The sequence below is a fragment of the Sinohyriopsis cumingii genome, chromosome 19, assembly GCF_028554795.1.
Source record: "Sinohyriopsis cumingii isolate HCF-2022 chromosome 19, ASM2855479v2, whole genome shotgun sequence".
Lineage (NCBI taxonomy): Eukaryota > Metazoa > Mollusca > Bivalvia > Unionida > Unionidae > Sinohyriopsis > Sinohyriopsis cumingii.
Window position 1 is genome coordinate 59,898,471 of NC_142979.1, and position 22,818 is coordinate 59,921,288.

Below are 22,818 nucleotides of genomic sequence, written 5' to 3' on the forward strand. Positions count from 1 at the left end.
GTGTGTGATTTGGATTTTTAACGTAAATTTAACAAAAGAAATTTTCCATTCATATCGCTACGATGTCTGCAGTGTGACAGTTTATGGTGATGTCCAGCACTAGGGCATCATGCTGCATACATGTAGCATGATGTCACACCCACCAACATTATCCTGCCACCAGGCCAAACAGTCTAAGTCCTAACACTTATCTCTTAATGGTAAAAGCGCCTAGCAAAGCAGCTGCTAGTATCATTTTTATGTCTTTGCCATGACTCGGCCGGAACGAATGAAAAGAAAAGCAGAATAGAAAAGTACATTTTTCCCTTGCCTATACTATTTTGTATTCACGTGTCTGTGTAATTCGTGTATAAAACCTAATCAATCAATCCGACATTCTGTCCATTTGTCTATCTGCTTCATACACATATATGTCTAAATGTATGTGTACATACATACATACATACATATATACATACATACACACACACACACACACACACACATACATACATACATACATACATACATACATGTCTTTTACATGATTTCCCTCTGCATATCAGCGTGAATTATAGGTAAGTAGGTACATAGGTAAAGTGTAACTTGATTGTTTACATGCGTGTATATACCCATACATTTGCCAAGAAAATTCTCGGTCAAATTCGTTTCTTTTAAATGATCAATAGTGTCAACCTCACACAGATACTGAGAAAAATGCGTCATCCTTTCGAGGTAAAATAGCCACTTTTATCCATGTTATGGATAATGTTTGCATGCAAAAGAATTCAGTGCATCAGCAGCAGAGTGGGTGAACAGACCTTTTGCTGAAACGTCAATTTTGAAAACAAAGCTTCCTACGAAAATACAAATTATAAGGTCAGTAACGCCAAACCGAAGCCTCTAAATGAAACCGGGAATTTTTCTAATTTGGTTAATTTATTTTTCTTACTTTATCTTTATCTTTCGTGTTTTTTAAAATTTGTATGTGCGTTCGTTTACCCGCCGCACGTTTCACTGAGGTTACACTCTCTCTGTTGCTGTAATGTGTGAGTAATTAAATCATTATTATATCAGTCTCTCAACCAAATATTTTATCAAGACCTACACGATATCGCAATCGAGGGACGTGTAAATATATTGTTATAAATTCGTGTGGGGTAGATTGTGCTTTTGAAAAGAAGTTTTTGAACTTAATTAGTATCGGCTCCATTAAATACAACTAAAATATTACAGTTATCTCCGATCACTTTAGGTATTTGTGTATATCGCTGAGTAACATAAATCACATCTGTATTTGTATGGCTGCCTCGAGAAAATATTCTAGCTGGATTTGACTGTTTGTCAGGTGAGGGTCTATTTCTAAGTCTGAATCACTTTATTCAAAATATATATTATTATGGCTTCTACAAAAATAATCTGCCCCAATATGCCAAGGAGAAAAATTATAAAATTTAATTTCAGGAGAGAGATGGTCAAAGAACTAAATGTGTCGTATAATATTTTTCGTCGTAATTATTTATATATGTTGGACGGTTCATTTTGGATCATTCTTCATAATAACGATAAAATCGAGGATTGGATGACTGATCCCTTTATTGATTTATTTGATCATGTGACGAAAAATCTTAAGATATTATTATAATGATAGAACTTAATCATTCTGAGGTCTCTATAATTGATGGCGAAAAGGGAGTAATTAAAACTTGTTATATATGAAATACCCTTTTCCCCCCGGTCGCAAAATATGCGTGATATAACAATTATTTGATTATTCTGAGGCTTTTATGGTCAGTGTGACATATATGATAATCATTTTTTTGTTGATAGAGATCTCAGAACGATAAAAATATATTAGCTTTGAAAAGTCAAGGGGAAGATGAATTACTTTCACGATGTTGTAAAAACTCCTCAATTGTTGGAGGAGCTTCTTCTTTTCCTCTTCTAATATAATAATCAACTGTCTATATCTGCCTCCTCCACAATCGGTACAAAGTTGAAATTTTCCACGAACTCTTTTCTTACATTTTAGACACGGTCTTGGACCAGCAGATTTTCTCTTCTCTAACTCCACAAAACTCATCATAACAGATCTCATTACATAATTCCGTTAATCGTTCTAAGATCCATCTACATTTTTTGTACTACACCGAGTTGGCATGATATATATTTTCCTTATTTTTAATTGAAAATATATCTAAATATGTTCAAAGAATATATCTGATTTTTAATTAGACATTAGATATAATAATAATGATTTAAAATACAGAATCACAGGCTTCTACTGGATATACTTGCGATTTATTGTGTGAGATTATACCTGCATATTGTCAGATTAAATCCGATGAAGTTGTTGAATATATTTATTCCAAATCTTTAAATATAAAATCAGATGATTGTGATGATGATAATGATGATTTTCTTGACTGTCTTGGACCAAATGAAGATGATATAAATAAAACGTTTGTAAACGTACCTGATGATGAACAACATGTTGTCGCTAAGTTCGGTTGGTTTTATTTACGTAATTAATGTTCATATTATGTCGACTTGCTTAATAATGCTGTTTATTTTGATAACAAAAAAGAATCATTAAATATTTTCCTGGAATGTGGTTATCTGCTACAAGGAATAATAATACAACATTTCAGCAAATTTTTTACTTCTGATAATAATTTTAATTATATTTTTAATGAATTTGTTGGACTATCGTCCGTCACTGATATTATCACAACGAACAAGAAAAGATATCCTGTGTTTGATCTTGATACAAAATACAAATACCAAACGAACATGCATTCTTACAAAGAGAACGAAATAAAACCTAGTGACGAGAAAATAAATACTGAAGATGTCATTGATTATTTATCGTATTTATGTGACTGTCCTAGAAATAAAATATTTCTGTTTGAAACAAATTCGGAATTATATCACGTATTATGTAAATCAACTCTTGTATCTGTCGAAAGACATAAAGAATTAATAAAGCTGCTGATGAAAAAAAATCAAGCATGACAGATTGATAGACAAGCTGGAATTTATAGTATAAAACTCTCCGGCACAAGATCATACAAATTAGGCGAAACTAATTTATGTAAAACTCTTATTTCACACAACGATAAATTCGCCGCATCTGAATTACTTTCTTGTCCAAGGTCAATTCAAGAAAGAGGTTTAAAAATTAACGATAATAAAATCGAAAATGATCAAAATATATATTATGATCAGATTTCACAAGATGACATAAATAAAATCTCTTACTCGTTGACAGGCCAATCTGATCAACTCACGAGTATTATTTCATCCAGCAGAAACAGACTTGCTATATCAAGATGTCCAGGACAGTATTGCATCATCTGTGAACGTCGACATGGATATAATAATTTCTATGATCGTTTTGGGGATAAATGTGATAAGTGTCTTGTAAATGTTTATTCAGATTGTTATGGTGTAATATGTCCCAGAATTCCTAACCAACGAATAACAATTTCTCGTGATATTGACGAAGAGATTAAGAAATTTATGAACGGTGCGTCAAATACTACCCCGATAGCACGTGTTGTTGATAATTTACCTGGATTTCCAAGAAATCCAGATTTCGTTAAATACTTGATGAAGGCTATTTATAATAAACGAAATTATCCTGGACATTTTCCAGAGAGAACTGCAGATTATTTGTATAATGCAGCGCCTGTTCATAAACAGACTATGAACGTGCGAAATCGTTGGAACCAATCGCGTAATTTCTTCCAAAAAGTGTGCCATGTGGTCATGACATCATACACAAAACCAGACTCAGCAGCTGTAAATATGGCGTCAAAAGATGAAAATCGACCATCAAAACTGAACACTGACGTGTCCAATGCTTCTGGAAGTACACGTTATCAGAAGTTACGCAGTGATAGCAATAAACAGGTTTGTATTTCAATTTATTACACCAATTTGTGTATTGTAAACGTACAAACAATTGCCAAGTATACATTATTATTGCATCCGTACCCACCCAAAACACAGGTGCTAGACGCGTGGTTGATGTTGAGAAAACAAAGAACAATAATCTGAAAGAAAAAATCATACATAGTGACAAAAATACCTTAAATTACCCCCATGACCCGTTTTGACATAGGACCCTCTCGATCACAATATATAAGAGAGAAGGTCCAGAACTTCCAAATACTTCGTTACACCCATGACCCTCGATTTCCTTCTGCTATTTCCGTCTTTGCAGGCACACGACCATACTATATGTCTTGTTTTACTCCTGAGATAGTTTTTATTCATCAAGCCATTATTGACTTTTTCTGCGTTGTACCAAACTGAAGTTACTGGCTCCGAAACGTGCGATTTTCGCGAATTGTTACTGCTGAGACAAGTGCGTGCACATGTGAAAACCGGTGATAAGAGCTACATGGACCATGTTTGCGACTCTACGATACATCCCTTCTGGAATTACAGAACAGTGGTAGATGCAAAAGTAAGTTTTTACTTACCATTAGCTTACCATTAGCTTGATTCAACTTTAGGAATCATGTTCCATGCAAGAATTAGACATTATCTTCTTCACTGCACATACATCGTATACATACGACTCTATTTTCAAAATAAGTAAACTATGCGGCACACACGTCAACGCCGAAATATGACTGGCTCAAAAGGTTATACTTATTATCACATGAGCTCGGACTTGTCTCAGCGTAAAAATTCGTGAAAATAGTATGGTCGTGTGCCTGCAAAGACGGAAATAGCAGAAGGAAACCGAGGGTCATGGGTGGAACGAAGTATTTGGAAGTTCCGTACCTTCTCTCTTATATATTATGATAGAGAGGGTCCTATGTCAGAACGGGTCATATGGGTAATCTAAGGTATTTTTGTCACTCTGTATGATTTTTCCTTCAGATTCTTGTTTATCTTCTCAGCATCAAGCTCGCGTCGAGCACCTGTGATCCAAAATGGATTGTCTATTAAAGAAACAAAATGAGATTCTATTCATATCCGTTTGGAAGAGGAAATGGATTAGAATTCTCGTAAGTAACTCTTTTAAATTTTATTTTGCTTAAATCACAAGAAAAGCACGAAGATCTGTTTCAGGTTAATATTCCAAACTAAATGTTAATGTAAGAAAATATATATTTTTACAATAAAAAAAGTTGAAAGGGAAATACGTGATAACTGGATAGTGGTAACAACCATGCAACAGCACATCCAGAATGGAACCTACATGTATTCTTACACATTGTTCATGAAATACATACATCAACATTTTTTATTATTTATGACAAGTAATATTGTCTTTTTCATGCTTTTATAATTCTCTGGCCCTGTTAAAACAATCGGGTTCTCCAAAACCTGTTGGAAGCCCTTATATACAGTGGTCCCCCTCTTGAACGGCCCATTGGCAAGTGTCCACCCGCTTTTTATGGCCAGAATCCCATGGCGCTGATGAATTTCTGTTTAAAAATATTCCTCAAGAAAGTCCACCCCTCAAATGCGGCAAGCAGTAATTATAATTGTGCAAAAATGTAAAATTTTCTCTTCACAAGTGACCACATTTTATTTTAATATGTGTCCAAAGCCAATATTTAATTGATACAGTAAATAATATGATTATCTCTACTGCTGTCTATTTCCCAATATCAGGTTTTCGTTACTTTAAAGAAGTGTTTGCTAAAGTACATGCACCACTAATCTTAATATTATATCATTATCTATAAATGCAGATGTTTGCAGGAAATGGGCTCAAACTTTATGTCATAGAGTATTGCACATCACACAGCTGTTGAGTTCTTCTCTTTGATGATTACAATCGGACATGAATTATCAAGATCACAAAATGGTCTTAGCACACTGGAAGAAATTAACATTGAACAACACTGATTACCAGACAAAGACTGGAAAATCATGAGACAATTCACACATCACTTCCTTTATAAACGAGACATTTCGTTTACAAAAGTTTCATCTTCATAATGAATTGCAGTACTGTACCATTAGCAACAAAGGAAAAGAATCATTACAATACTTTAACATGTCATCACGAAAATGGAAACGTATTACTTTAAAAGAAAAGTTAATGTCATTGGACTCCACAACCTTGGTTGTGGTGTGTGTGTGGGGCCCAAATCGCTTAATGTTGGAAAGACTCCAATAACATTTTTGTAACAGATAAGGAGAATATTCATCAACATTGGAAAATGGAGTAAATGGAAAGAAAATTGTATATGTACCAAGATTAAATGACATTTTTGAATGTTTCTGCATGACAAATATACCTCACTTGCATTTCCTGCTTCAGTCGAGAATAAGAAGTATTACTGTAGTGTTTGTTCAATTGAAATAAGTCTGTTCTTAAGACAAGAAGAACATTTTAATAGTTAATGCTATTTTAAATGAAGATATTAAATGATTTGAAATTATATGTAACTTTCTTACTACCTTGCTATATACATTACATACACGTATGCACAAAAAATTTAGTCCTCAATTGAAAAGGCCATCTATCTTATATAGCCTCTTTCCCAGTGTAGAAGGGATGGCTATATAAGAACGGGAACAGTGTGTGTGTGTCCGTATGTATGTATGTATATATGATGTGAATATTTCTATAGATAATGATGAAGTAAACATTTGTGTGCAGTGTCTGTAAACTACCACAAACTGGGTTTAATTATATATGATCTTTTTATTTGTGTGTGTTTACAGAGTGAACATTCAACCTCAGACGTAACATGCAATTATGTCATGCAGCAGTGATTCGGCAATCAGCTTCTTGCCATCTTCTACAAAGGACAACTTTACCAGAAACATCTTACTTGTTCCTTTTGGAGAAGAGTATGATTGACATTGCAATAGGATGATTGTCAGAAGGCTGTGTGTATAGTGTTTTATTTCACCAGGGACGTCTGCACTATTTACGCCTTTTGAAAGTGTCATTTTAAGTGGATTCTTTGGAAGCAAAGGTAATCACATTATCACAACATTATAGCTACATCTGTGGCTCACTAAAGCAAATGCTCATGCTTTTTAGAACATTCAAACTAGCTCCTATTTCCTGGATGTTAACTGGGGATGATAACACAGAGTACATTGTGCTTACGTTTGTAAGCATTTGTCAAATTCTATTCTAAGACATCTCTTTGCAATTGCATTTTCTCATTATTTGACCTATGACCACCTTGAAGGAACCACAGGGGAGAGGTCAAAAATATTATACCCAGTTGCAGGTTGTTATCACATGAGCAACCTACGTACCAATTTTGATGAATTTGTATAAAGTTTAATCACAATTTCCTAATCACTTTTAAAGTGTGGGGATAATAATTCATGATTTCTGATCTGTTCCATGCTTTATCTAATTAAGATGAATAATAATATTCATAATCAATACATCAAGGTATGTTCAGTATTGATGTCCAATTCATAATACCTAAGGAACGGTGGAAGATTATGAACACACAGTCATGCTAGTCATTGCCTTGTCTTCTATTAGAGACAACTGCCTTGTAATTTTGCCACAACTTTATAAACAACATTTTTCATTAAAACTTCCAAAAACCAGTCATATATGTTAAATGACATGTGTTCATACTGAATGAGACATTGGTTAAATCACCATATTAAAATTAACAAAAGGGGACTAAACTAACTCATAGAAATATGTAAAAGCTGTAAAAGCATCATCTTATTTAAAAACAAAATGAAAATCCATTTTTATTTGTTTATCAAAAATTATGTCAAATTTTTTAATAAAAATTGAACTACTTTTCAAAAAGTATAAAAACGTATGTTGATATATCAGCTTTGTTAGAACAGTGTAGTATAAAGCATTGTTTATCCCACTGAATGGAAAGTTTTTTAGAAATTGAATTTGTAGTTGTATAAAATTTATCATTAAATTGAAATAAGACTGTCAGAAAACAGTTATTAATTTTCTTGGCATATATGTGTGGTTAATGAAAGCACATGAGGGTTGCAGTTATGTTACCTTTAAGATTGTCATTTTGCCAAAATTTATAGACATACCGTTGCTATCAGGTTATCAGTTTATACAAATATTTAATGTTCTTTTCTCCCTGTTTAGGATTTTATATATATATATATATATATATATATATATATATATATATATATATATATATATATATATATATATATATATATATATATATATATATATATATCGTAAAATTATACTGCATCTGATAAACATTGTTAACATTTCATTCTGAGGCAGTATAGCTGATCAGTCATTGTCTGCATGATTTGTTGATCTCCAGAATTGAGACAACATTTTACCTATACATTTCTCTCTTTCAAGGTTTGGATATTGTGAAACAGACACTGGAATGCCATAGAAACGAGGAATTGTTTTTTTTTTTTTGTTTTTTTTTGGAGGGGGAATATTTTCAGTGGATGATATCAATCAGCTGAAGGAGAGTGCTTTAATTTGTTAACCGAGAAATGCAAAAAGCTGCCAGAGCCAGGTTTGTGCGTTTTCCAAGGCTTTTCTTCTTACTAATACCTGACCAAATATACGTGTTGCTTGCCAGCTTTATAGTTGAAGTGTTTAGAAGCCACAAAATCATCTATCTTAAAACCTTACTTTGAACAAAAATGAAGTGAGAACAAGATATGCATTGTTGATGTGAAATGTGAACAGAAGATTGGGTTTAATATTTAAATGTGCATTTAATTTTATACTTTGTAGTGTTGATGCCATAGTAATATACACTTATCAACTCCTACTTCAAGTTTGAGAATACAGCTTAAACAGCAGAATATACTGAAGTGTCCATAAAACAAGTATATCATTTTGATTTCAAGTAATTTTTATTTCGCGAGGTACGTGAGAAAACAAAGTAGAACACATAATCTTATGAGTGGTAAAAACGGAAAATATGTCATTTTATAAGAGAAAAGTAGCCAGAAACCAAAATGGCGACAACATCAAAGCAGTTTAATCAGACCTTCAAATTGTTAAATATTAAGCAGCTACAGTAAGGAAACTAGTAAGATAAAGTGTATGACATCCACAAAGAGCACTAACCCTGCAAACAAAATTTGCACCATTCAACCCAGTAATACCTTTATACTTTATGTAGATTTTACAGAACTTTAACATCTATACCTTGTATATTTTTCCATGTATATAACTTGCATCGAAATAGTCACGTATAGTTCTTTTGACAGATGGTATGGATTTTGGTGCATGCTGGCAAGTAGATGCATGCCATAACCTACATTTGATTATCCGTAGTTGGCAAGTTAAACACCATAACATGTATGCTAATAGTGTGTTGTTTGTTTCATTACAGAGTCAAAGAAATTACCTTCCACTGGAAGAAGGTATTCCAAAATACTGTTCGAAAATAAGAACAGTATTAAAAAGTCTTTAGATCATCTCCTTCATGACGTACAAACAAACATTTTCAAAGAAAACAATTTTGAGTGTATGGGGGTGATGGTATACATAGAGAAGAAAAAGAGCTACCAAGACAAGCAGTGTGAAGTAAATATTAAGAAGAAATGCTGGAAATCATAATTACCTTTTCCATCAGTCTTTCAGTTTCCATTTGTTATAAGAATGCCCATATACTAATTCATATATGTCTGTCCTTCCATTCAGCAAACTTGTTAAGACAATTAGTCCCTCATATATTTATATGAGTTGTCATAAAACATGTTATATGTACTGGCCATTGCCTAAATATGCCTCAATTGACCAATCACTTTGCCCCTGCAATTTTTATTATATATATTGCCCTTTCTGTCATTGAATTTCACAGTCTTGTTAGTACAATTACCATGGGTTGATGTGACACAGACTTTTTCCATTGGCTGGTTGGACCAGCTCATGTGAAAATCAACTGGCTCTGCAGAAAATCAACTGGCTCTCCCAATCAGATGAAAATAATGACTGAGGAAAATTTTATTGGGCCTGTGGCCATCAATTTTAATTGATCCTCCTCAGAACCCACGCATCTTGGGCTGGCAAGCCAGCAACTAAATCGACCCCTGAACTAGTCCTTTTGTCTTTTATTGGACTGGAAACATGGTAAATCCAATTGGTCATCACCAGAAGATACATGTATCAATGAATCAGTGTGCTTCTGCAATTTTTGTTCAGTTTTCTTTTGTAGATTAATGCAGCGCATGATACAATCTTGCAAGTGCAAATAGTACAACTTTTTTATGGATATTTGAATGAAATTCAGTAAAATATTATGTTCATTACCAAACAATGCACATATCAAATCACTGTTCCAACAATTCAGCTTTAGAATTATTGCCTTTTATTGACTTTAAGCTGAAGACAGTGCATGATATAATCTAATGAATCGTCTGATTTTTCAAATTTCATTGGATTGCCATGAAATTTGGAAAATATTTTCATCATCTGAAGTTACATATGCTGACAAATCTCTGCTGCTATTTGAGTTAGAGATATTTACTTTTTTAGATTAATTTAATGTATGATAGGATTTTGTGAAGTCAACTTGTCTCACATTTTTCACTGGCTTGCCGTGTAACTGTGCAGGTTAATGTCATCATTTGAAAATGTTTATATAAACAAATCACTATGCTTTTGCCATTTTAGTTTGATATATTGTCGTGCAGCAGAATGCGTTATTAGAATCTTGTGAATGCTACCGATAGTGGTGCCTTTTTGAAAGGATCGTGAAAATTGGCACATGTGACGATAATCATCTAAAACTGCATGTACAAATCTTTGTACTCCCATGATTTTTGTAAGGGTTGTGGACATTTCTAGATTACAGTTGGATACAGTGTATGACCAAATTTTGTCAATGCGGTTGCTCAAAGCATTTAGTGGATTGCCCTGAAACTTGGTACATGTTCTGCTCATCATGAGAAGATAAACTTCTTTACAGGCATTTTACTTACACTATTTTAATAACAGTTGTGACATGTTAAGCTCTACACATCTTCATCATGGGCTAGGGGTGTGATGTTGAGGAAGCATTGGCATCTTTATATGATAAAATTGCTCACCATTCCTCTAGCTGTGAGCATAATTGTTTGTAGCCTTTTCTCAAAAACAAATACAATTCATTAGGTAAATTGCATTGTATGTGAACTTGATTCTTTTAATGATTGTGTCTTTGCAACTTAATTGCTGACTGAGTTATTGGTCTTTTTTTTAATAAGAACTGAATCTGTATAATACCAGTTTTATATCCCAATTACTGGAAGAAACATCTATTATTGTGTTTGTGATCACTGTTACATGCTGCCTTACAAGTATGTGCATGATATTGTAGAAATGTGACATCAGTAATCGACTTATGATCATTTTTGCAGGGTAAAAAATTGATAGAGATCTCATAATGGGTTTGGATTTACCTTTTGCAATCTGTAACTAAAGTACTAAAGAAACAAATGTTACTTGAGATTTTCAATTGTTTTGGCAGTGTAGTCATTTGGCAGGGTCTTATGTTTCGTATAAAATCTTCATCCAGAAATATTAATCACAGTTTTGTTTTAACTTGAATGTAATAAAAGAATAATATGTTTTCTTTTCCTACATTTCAGTAATTATTTTGCCAGTAAATGTTTTGATGGGGCTGCCTTTGAAACTCACATAACTGAAGGTTGTACATGCCAACAAGTTAAATTCTCAGATGTCTTTGTTCCACTTGAATATCCTGTTTCATGGGATCAGCAGCTTCAATGTATCTCCATGTTTCCAAATTGGCATAAATGGCAGCACAAGACAGTTTCTTATTCCCAGTGGCTATCAATTCCAGATATGAAAGAAAAGTATAAACCTGCTTCACTAAGGAATCAGGTGCTGTACAATTTTAGAGAGGGTATAATGCATAAGGTCTATTCCATTTGCTCCAAATATAAAAATATTGTCTTAGATCCAGCTCAGTCTAGTTCCACATTTGAAAGTTTACCTGAGTCATCTGATTACGGTGACATAGTTTCCCTGCATCGAAACACAGACGTAATGAACCTACTAGACGTTTGACAAATGAAGAACTGATGACAAGCATACACACTGTAGACCCTCAGTTTTCTTCAGAAGATATATAGCTGAAGAAAGATCTTGTTATGATAAAATTCAAATATGCACTGATTGAAAATGGTCATGTAACTGGGCGACGTATTGCAGCTAATGTGAATATTTTAACAATGAATGAAGTTAGTATGACAACTGGACTGTTTCAGGAAGACTGTTATGTTCATTTGACCAAAACATATATAGATAACACAACTGAATTGTAGCTGTGGAATGTATGGGATATTACTGCAATTAGCCACAATAAGTATACCTCAGGAAAACCTTGATGAGGTAGATCTGAGTGATGTGAAATGCTGCCATATGAGACTTTTTAATAAATTGATCAGTGACCATATACCTTCTCTATTAAATAATTCTTCAAGGCCAAAAAATAAGATAATTGAAAAACCTGAAGTTGCCAACAATCAAATTAATGAACCTATTTGCCAGATGCCAACCTCATCTGATAAAACCTTGAAGTTCTCCGTGTATTCTGATGATGACAAAACATGTACCTTTGTTCATATCACTGTCAATAGTCTATCTTGTCAGTCTGGTGTTTGTAATGCACTTTGTTCATTTTCAAAACGTAAAGTTCTCCATCTTGACAATGCTGAGATCCTTTGTCCTCACCTCAATCAATTTCACCTCAATCAATTGAAAGTCCATGCTGACAAATGGATGGATCTACTGCCACAAACTGCTGATTCCAGTGATTCTGTATATTTTAGTGGTGATGAAGATGAAGAGGATGTGATTCCACCAGCATTAGCAGCTACAGTTGCTGAGGATATAAACGTACCATCAACAGCTGATACTCCCTTCATATATATTCCAACTCTTTTTTAAGTGGAATTTTCTAGTACCATGAGTTTTGAAATTCCATTAAACCAGACACTTATATTCGGATCATTCTCTTTCTAATGATATCTGAATTGATGAATAGCTCAGAAGAATTATATAGAAAATTGTCCCCAGAAATTTTATATTAGAATATTAGATTACAAAGAAGTCTGAATTACATTAATATTTTCTGTAAATGCTTAAATTATTTACCGTCGGATATACTTATAGATAAATGATAGTCACATGGTATGATGTTACCTGTTCATTCAGACTCATAATGTTTGGTTCATCCATTGAAGACTTCTAACAGGTTGAATATTATCTTTGATGACGGGGATGCAAATATGTGCCAAACTTAATACCAATTTCTCTTGTTTCATTTTATCAGGACACAGGTAGTCCTTTCAGAAAATGACTGTATTTAATGTATCCTTTTAACAGGGACATCGATTTAATGAAGAGACTGGCCTGTGGGAGTATCCAAGCCTCAGCAGACACACACCATCGCAAGATGGTTCACTGTTGCTGCAGCAGGCCATACAGTTGAGGCATACCTTTAGTGATGCCAGTTTTGGCCGTGACATTGATTGATACCTTCACACTGCCCCTGATGGTGGATTCCATGAGTTGCCGCCACCAAATGTATCAGACATGTGCAAATGTGGTGTAAGTAAATGCTATGTTCAGCTTAACAACCCATTTCTATAACCAACCCCTTCAAAATGCGTAGCTTATCCTTTTGTCTCTGCTTTCTCCTAAGCTATTACATAAAACTATATGTAGGCTTGTAATGTATGTTTTTCTAACAACTGCTGATAATCAAGGTAGTCCTGGTTATTGCATTATCTCACTGATTGAAAGTGAGGCCTAACCCGTGTGCCTCGTGTACGTGAACTAAAATCAGCGTGGCTCTAGCTTACTTAGCTCTGCTTGTACTTTTTCATTGTCCAAAGTTTGGAGCTGCATTTGCTAAATGCCAAACTCATGGTCATCACGGTGCATGTTCAAATACTATTATTGGATCAGCCCAAATACAGTTACAGTTGTGTGTTCTTGGCAAGGCACTCGGCCCCAATAACCTACATGTGTTGTTGTACTGTAAAATGCCAAGCCAAACCTAATTTGTGAGAAAGCGTTTAAAATAGAATGAAAATAACCAATATTAAATAAGGGGATATGGTAAAATGCATTCAGGTAGCTCAATTTTATGCTCGTGATCACATCCACAAGGCCAGTAACTTTATGTATTTGACATAAATCATTACATCAAGTATGCAAACTATTTTCATGTTACAGAAGTAAATAGCCTGTAATTACCATTTAATGTTGGTTACAGTTTTAATTAGACAATCACCATAAAGTATTTTCCTAGTGTATCTTTCATCAGCTGTTTGACTTATTACGAGTGGGAGCATGATCATACTGTTAGAGAAATATCAATGGTGTTTACAAGGAGAAACTGATATTTTTATCAGTTCTGTAAGGAAGAGTTAGTGTATTATCAACTAGTGTGGAATAAAGGAAAGATAAATTGCTTGGAAAAAAGTTATTGCCTCAAGAAAACATCTAGAATACAGAGTTATCATCGTCTTTGTGACTTCCAGTATTTTTATGGACCGAGGATGGATGTACTTTGATTGATAGACTGTCAAACAAGTTGTCATATGCATATTCATTATTAAGTAAAATTATATAATGTATGTACTAAATGCATATCCATAATTTAAATGAAATCTCATAATAATAAAAAATGTATCAGTGTCCTGTATTTTGTTATTTTTCTGCATATGTTAGTGAGATTCAGTACATGTTCAGATGGACCGGGACTACACAATTGATATGACATCTTGTACACAATATATAAAAGTATGTTCGCTTTGGTTATGCTGCATCTTCAGGAAATATTTGCCACATTGCAACAAGATATTTGGTTAATTTTTGGTCCTTAATCATTCGCTGTCTTTTCTTTATACTTTTCTCCAATCATACTTGATTCATTTTGACAATTAATAAGGAATTACTTGCAGTTTTGTTTCATCGATTTCAGGCAGGATATGCCTTTCCTAATGGAGAGATAATTGCAGTATCCCATATTGCCACTGTATATTCACGTCATGGACATGTGAAACACAAGGTATAAAGTGTTGATTAATTATTTCATTCTTTCAATGAGCTCCAATTCATTGATGACAGACTAACTCATCTTTTAAGACCCCACCTTATTAGAAAGCATGGCATTTTTATTTGGTCCTATCTATTCATAATTCTGTCTTTCTGTCAAAGATTGTTAGCATAAATATGCACAAAAAACATTTTATACCGACAAATGAAAAATATGTTGTTGCTTATGTTTGCATGCATAAGTCCTTTTTATTAAGCTAAGACGTATCGACTAAGTTATGGGGATGTGGGAGAATAATTTTTCTATTGCTTTACAAACACAAATCTAGTTCGTGAAAACTCACAAATTTCACAACATGCATTAGCATCTAATTTTATGATATTAATGGAGTGACTTAAATGGTCAAGACAAGGTTCTTGCCTTAGTGTTTCCAGCAGTATAAAAGATTATAGAGTCTAAACTTTTTATCAGTAAGGAATTTGTTTTTACATTTGTGTTGTTTGTATAATCTTTTATGTATTTGGTAAATGATACATCTTGTGTGTGTGTGTGTGTGTGTGTGTGTGATTTTATATTTAGATTTGTTATTTTGTTATCGCCATTGTTAAAGTGTTGACTGGGATTGTGATATATCTTATTTTATATTTAGATTTGGTATTGCCGTTGTTTAAGTGGTACTCGGGATTGTGACATAGGTCCAGGAGAGAGAGAGAGGCTATCCACTTACTTACTAGGGATACTTTAGCTGGCGATGAAATTGGCTGGGACTTTGTGGACCATGTTATGAACTATATTTCTTTTGGCTCGTATTGTACAATCATGAATAACTTCTACAAACGTGTCAGTCATAATTCTGCCTCTTTTATGTCAAATAATACTTTTATTGCATGTTTTTTTCCTGGATAAGTAAGTTCATGTTAGATTATAGACAGCCATGTTCCATTTGCAAATTTACTCCAAATATGTTAGCTGCTGATGGAACTAAGATAGGCTTCAACATTCGACATTCAACAGTTGTACCAATAGAGACTCCAACCACTTACTTGACTATAGGTCCTTGTCATCGAAGGAATAAGAGGGCATTCATTAACTTTCCTCAGGGTGACCATGATTCAAAGGATACAGCTCAGAGTAGAAATCACTTACTCTACCTTTCTAAGAGAGTGCTTGGTACCTTGTGCAACGCTGATGAAATACCTTTCGAAGCGGAAATAACCCGAAATGATATTCTATTACAACCTGTTGATATAAATTTTCACTCACTATTGAATATTTTTTCTACAGAATGTTGTAGCAATAGAGTATTGAGAAAGTTAGCAGTTCTTTTTATTATATTATTTTCAAATCATTCCGTTTCAAGTATTATTCCCTATCGATTTGTTGATGACTTTCAATCTATGTTGAACTTACTTAGGAAATATTCAAATTTAGACACAAGTGTTATAAACAGGGTTGCCAAGTTTTCTCCTGAAATTAGAGATGTATTATTTGCAGTCAAGAATACTGCTAAGCAGCTTTAGAAATTTTGGACCATCTGGTTTCAAGAGTGAAACAGTTTTTCTCATACTGTAAAGAACCAGATCAAATTAATCCTAAACCACGTAGTTATAATCCCGCTAAATTTGGGAGAGCATATTACTTCACCCTCAAAAGTAATTAGTTAAGAGTTAATACACAATTGATAAAATGTCTCATAATAGTACTTACGGTGATGAACCTGCCAGAGGTGAAGAAAAATGCCAGAAAAAATTACTCTGAAGTGGGAAGGAAGGGTACAACATACTTGTTTCTCTGGTTTGACCCACAGCATTATGGGCATTGCTATGGATATCATATGATACCAGGACATGAAGGGAGAAATGGTCGCGCATGTTCTGCTTATGCATACATGGAAAATGCCCCAGAAAAAATATTTTTAGATTTTAGTTGTCAGCTTGAAAAGTACTGTTTGAATCGAGAATCTGGTTATGGGAAAAAAAACTCGTTTTTCTCATGACACATTTCATGGCTTTTCCCATAAGTGTCCACCAGTGTACAAGTCATCAGGTCTCATGTTGTTACAAAATATTAACACTGAAATATGTGAGCAAACCAACGGTTTTATTCAGCACATTAAATATTCAGCAAGAGCTATGGGAATGGGTATATTAAATCACTAAATGCAGTTTTTTTATGCAACAATGGAGCCAGAAGAAAAAGCAGAACTTCTGCAAAAAATGTACATTAGCTTTCAGTTATGTTGGATGATATACTAACCACACTGTACTTATATCAGTACAACAGGTTAAAAATGGATGAGTTACTGTGCAAATGGATGTACCATATTTGAGCAAAGTATTGTCATTGCCTGTAACATGGATCATGACACTTGTTAAGACTATTTTAAGCCAGTTCTCTTACAAAATGGATTTATTTCTTTTGCAAGTTTTGGAGAATAAAATATGTAAGAGTTACTGTACCCTTACACCTAACCGTAAATCCAAATCAAACCTTAACTACAATGTGAACAACTTAGCAAAGATTGGTGAAATTGCATACAGGTAATAGTTTGCAAACAGAGCAAAGAATACAAAAGACATTAGCTGGATTGTTCTTCTTGCCTATCTGATCATATCAAATGCTAATTTCTCTCCATATTAAATATGCTCCACGTATTTATAGGAAAGATGTATGTATGTGAAATGTACTGAAGTTTGCAACATATATGCTTATTCATGGATGGTCTTCCATAATATCTAACTTATCTCTGCTGACCTGTTATACAATGCTGCAAACTTCAACAGAATAGATTAGATGTATTAAATTGCTTTGATATGAAATAAAATATTATCTGAAATAAAATATATTTTTATAAAATATTCTTCAAAAATTGGATAATAATGTTTGGCATTCGGAAGGTTTTCGGTATACCAGCAACGATTGTAGATTTGTGAACACTTCAGGCATGTTAATGTTTCAATTTAAAAGCCATTAGAATTGAAAAAGATTTTTCGCTATGCGGGATTATATTAGAAAAAAGGTGATACAATCGGGAGCCGATTTCAGTTAAAGTTGTGATGGAATAAGTCAATGCACTAAAGGTCACCTTAACATTTGTAGTCCGAATCACACTTAAATTTCGGTATTCATTGTGAATTATAAAAATTTTAGACGGTGTTTATTATCGCCCATCACTGTTCACGGAACACGAAATTTGTATAATTCGGTATAAATGACATTCGATGACACTGACATTGGCCGGATGTTGTGGGTGGGGTGGGGGATCGGATCAGTTTTTCCGAACAATGAAAACCTTGTGAAAACTATAACATCCGTACGTACGTCATTTCCAGAAAAGTCTAACCCTAATCGCTAACCATAACACAAAGAGACAAAAGTCCACTTTTCTTTCAGACGGCTAGACCGATTTTCAGGAGCGAGGTACCTGATTTTCGGCTTAAATGAGGCAAATATTGCAGAGAAAATCCTGTCAAAGATGCCGTTTCTGTTCCTACGTTATCTCCAGACAACCCTAACCCTAACCCTAAAAATCACATTTATTTTTCTCCCAAACTACTAAACCGATTTGCATCATCCAGGTACCTTTCTATTGGTCTTGATGAGGCACGTACTGCCGTAAAATCCTGTTAAATCTGGCTTGTCCGTTCGTACGTTCTCTCCAGAAAAGCTTAACCCTAACCCTAAAAGCCACATAAATCCACCTTTCTTCCAAACGGCTGAACCGGCTTTCATGATCTAGGTAAGGCAGGATTAGTCTTAATAATGCATAACTTTTGGTCTATCACGAATGATAATCAAACCTTCCATTTGCAAACACGAAACCAGGTGTCGCTTCATTGACCTAACTGACCTTGGATTAAAGTCAATGGTCAGTACTTACATCTGTCCATTTGGCTATGAACACAGCGACTAGTACATATACAATTGAAATTTGACCATAGTTCTTATTTATTTGCATTCAGTTAACAAGTCGATAGCACACATTTATTGGTTTTAAGGTCGATGGGCTTGTCTCAGGCTTACCGCTGTGTCCTCTGGCTTATAAGCATGATAACACAAACAAAAAAGAATGCTTGTTTATTTTTAATGAAACCCAGTTTGTGGATATACCTGCTGAATACGTTTGAAAATGTGATTTTGCTTTCAAAACAAGAATCATTCAAATAAACTGATGCTATACTGGCTAAAAAGAATTTCAAGAAATTCTAGATAAAACATTTATTCCTTTTAACTCCAAAAAGTTTCACCGAATCCTTTCTAAATCTTCTTGATTTCTCTATGATACATCTGGTTGCTACTTTCCGTGATTTTAACTCTATTTCAGGGAATAAGTTTTTCCAATTTTTGTATCAAATTTTTATATTTCTCCCGCGATCTTTATTATGCATCTTTATTATGCATCATATTTTCGACCTACATCCTAATATATGGTATAGTTATTTTTGTTTTTGACAAATCGGCAGGAGCTATGTCGGGCAGATTCAACATTATCAAGAAATTTTCTATTATGTTGCTCTTTTCACGTGGACTTTTTTATATGATCGAAACATTGTAACATCGATAGACTGGCTGTTGTTAAATTTATCGACAATTAATTTCTGAGATCGTCTTAATCGATGAGATTTCTTGTACAGCGTTTCGATTTCATCCGCTGGTAACTTTCCAACATCACATTGAAATAGATTATTCAAATATGATCTCTTTGCCGCATATGTTTCTAATTTTTCATCAGGATCATATTTGTAATAGTTCAAACTTGTATTTATAATTATATTCGAGTTTGTTTGTTGTTTTATTTGATTACCAACACTATTCTTCAGGAAATCATCAACGCTGGGATTAGTTTTAATTTCTTCGTGACTTAGATTCCTTATCTCTTTTTCTTTAAGCACGCCTTAAATTCATCTGCTGGAGTTTGTATTATTTCATAGCCAGTCTTTGATATCATTGCGGTTAATCGTGAGGTAAAATAATGCATCCTGGAATTATTTTCATCGATGATATTACTGATATATGCAAATCCCTATGGAATATTTATTTCACCGATATTCGGTGTTTTAAAAAAAATTGTTTTTTCATCAAGCAATTTTTCACGATCCATAATTATTTTTATTATTTCCTCACGAGTCATGGGTATTTTATCGCGTTTTCTTGTTACTGTCGAATAATTAATCTCATTAACACACCTGAATCGGTATAATGTTTGTTTTGTTGCTTCGACTGATCCTAACTCCTCAGAAAACACGTATAGAAGTTTAAATCTCGCGTCGATTATACTTACTCCGGCCTCAAGCGTGTGGTTATAGATAACAACATCCTACACATGATTTATGTTGGAGAAGTCTAATTTCTTTTCTTCTCAATCGGTATCTGCACGTTAATATCCCACACGAAATTCTTTGTGTTGTAATTGTTTTGCAAGACTTTATAAAGAATAATTCGTGCTAGATTTGTTATGTGTAAACAGTTATCTTGTGTCCTGACTTTAGTTGTTATAACATATTCTCAAAATTGTATTTTTTACCATGATTCGGTTTATAATTGTCGATGACAAAATTCATTGTCGATCTTTTCATTTCATCACGAAACAATATTAAATCATCATTATCTGCATCTGCGTCAAGAACAATTAGTTTTTGATTGAAAATATAAATATGTTTAAGAAATATAACTAATTTTTAATCAGACATTAGATATAATAATAATGATTCAAAATATAGAATCACAGGTTTCTACTGAGCATGTTTGCAATTTATTATGTGAGATTTTCCCTGCATATTGTCAGATTAATTCCGATGAAGTTGTTGAATATATATATTCCAAATCTTTAAATATAAAATCAGATGATGATGATGATGATAATGATGATTTTTTTGACTGTCTTGGACCAAATGAAGATGATATAAATAAAACGTTTGAAAACATACCTGATGACGAACTACAGGATGCCACTAAGTTCGGTTGGTTTCATTTACGTAATTATTGTTCATATTATGTCGACTCGCTTAATAATGCTGTTTATTTTGATAATAAACAACAATCATTAAATATTTTTTGTGGAATGTGGTTATCTGCTACAAGGAATAATAATACGACATTTCATCAAATTTTATGTTTTTACTTCTGTTGATGATTTTAATTTTATTTCTAAAGACAATCGCCCGTCACTGAAATTATCCCAACGAACAAGAAAAGATATCCTGTGTTTGATCTTGACACAAAATACTAATACGAAACGAACATGTATTCTTACAAAGAGAACGAAATAAAACCTAGTGACGAGAAATTAAATACTGAAGAGGTCATTGATTATTTCGCGTATTTATGTGATTGTCGTAGAAATAAAATATTTCTGTTTGAAACAAATTCGGGATATCACGTAATATGTAAACCAACTCCGGTATCTGTCGAAAGACAAAGAATTAATCATAAAAACTGCTGATAAAAAAAATCCAGCATGGCAGATTGATAGACAAGCTGGAATTTATAGTATAAAACTCTCCGGCACAAGATCATACAAATTAGGCGAAACGAATTTATGTAAAACTCTTATTTCATACAACAATAAATTCACCGCATCTGAATTACTTTCTTGTCCAACGTTAATTCAAGAAAGATATTTAAAAATTAACGATAATAAAATCGAAAGTGATCAAAGTATCTATTGTGATCAGATTTCACAAGATGATATAAATAAAATCTCTTACTCCTTGACAGGCCAACCTGATCAACTCACGAGTATTATTTCATCCAGCAGAAACAGACTTGTTATATCAAGACGTCCAGGACATTATTGCATCATCTGTGAACGTCGACATGGATATAATATTTTCTATGATCGTATTGAGGATAAATATGATGCTTGTCTTGTAAATGTTTATTCAGATTGTTATGTTGTAATATGTCCCAGAAATCCTAACCAACGAATAACAACTTCTCGTGATATTGACGAAGAGATTAAGAAATTTCTGAACGGTGAGTCAAATAATACGGCGATAGCACAAGTTATTTATAATTTACCGGGATCTCAGAGAAATCCAGATTTCATTAAACACGTGTTGAAGGCTAATTATCATAAACGAAATTATCGTGGACATTTTCCAGAGAGAACTGCATATTATTTGTATAATGCAGCGCCTGTTCATGAAGGAGATCCAGGATGTCGAGTAATACGTGAAGAAGACTACATAGATGGATCTGCATGTGGAATGGGAAAATCTGAAGCAGCATTGACATCTATACGCGAAGATCAGTCTGTAGCTATAGTAAGTTACAGAAAGACGTTTACTGAAAAACAAAAGCAGATTATAGTATCAATCTCACTCTGAAATTACTGGCAATATAATATTCAAACCTGGCGATCAGTGGGAATCATTACAAAGAGTAAAAGGAGTTCCAGACGTGCTGATTGTTGATGAGTGGCGTGGAATTCGCAGACAACAATTTTCATCAGTAAGATTAAGCCGTGAACGATGTGATACATTTTAAGGATTAGTTATATCGTGTAAAAGACTAATTGTTCTTGACGCAGATGCAGCAGCAGGGAGGGCGAACAGACCAAGTTTATTTCTTCGAACGAAGGCTCCTACGAAAAAATCATTTGTAAAAGCCTCTATTTCCCAAATAAAGGGCTTCCTTAGGGTATTAATTTTGCCTTAACACATATATGAGACACACACTAGGTCATGGCCCTCCCTGCTGCTGAAATGAAAATTAATTTAAAATATTTTGTCAAGACCGATCCGATATCGTGTTCATGGATCATGCAAATTTATTGTCATGAATCCATGTGGAGTTAACTGAGCACGACTAAATAAATTTCTAAACTTAATAATATCCATGTCTC

The 22,818-nt window shown here is 33.6% G+C and overlaps 1 long non-coding RNA gene across 3 annotated transcripts; it reads left to right on the forward strand.

The window, feature by feature from the left end:
• The first annotated feature begins 8,345 nt into the window (after positions 1-8,345).
• On the forward strand, positions 8,346-20,582 carry LOC149775792 (uncharacterized). 3 transcript variants are annotated; one of them, XR_016416502.1, is made up of 5 exons: positions 8,346-8,459; positions 9,291-9,484; positions 13,292-13,516; positions 14,898-14,984; positions 15,622-20,582. It is a non-coding gene; the product is annotated as an uncharacterized LOC149775792 (long non-coding RNA). The 3 variants fall into 2 exon arrangements; XR_016416503.1 differs by lacking the exons at positions 14,898-14,984; positions 15,622-20,582 and having other exon boundaries at positions 13,292-14,611.
• Positions 20,583-22,818: the final 2,236 nt, after the last annotated feature.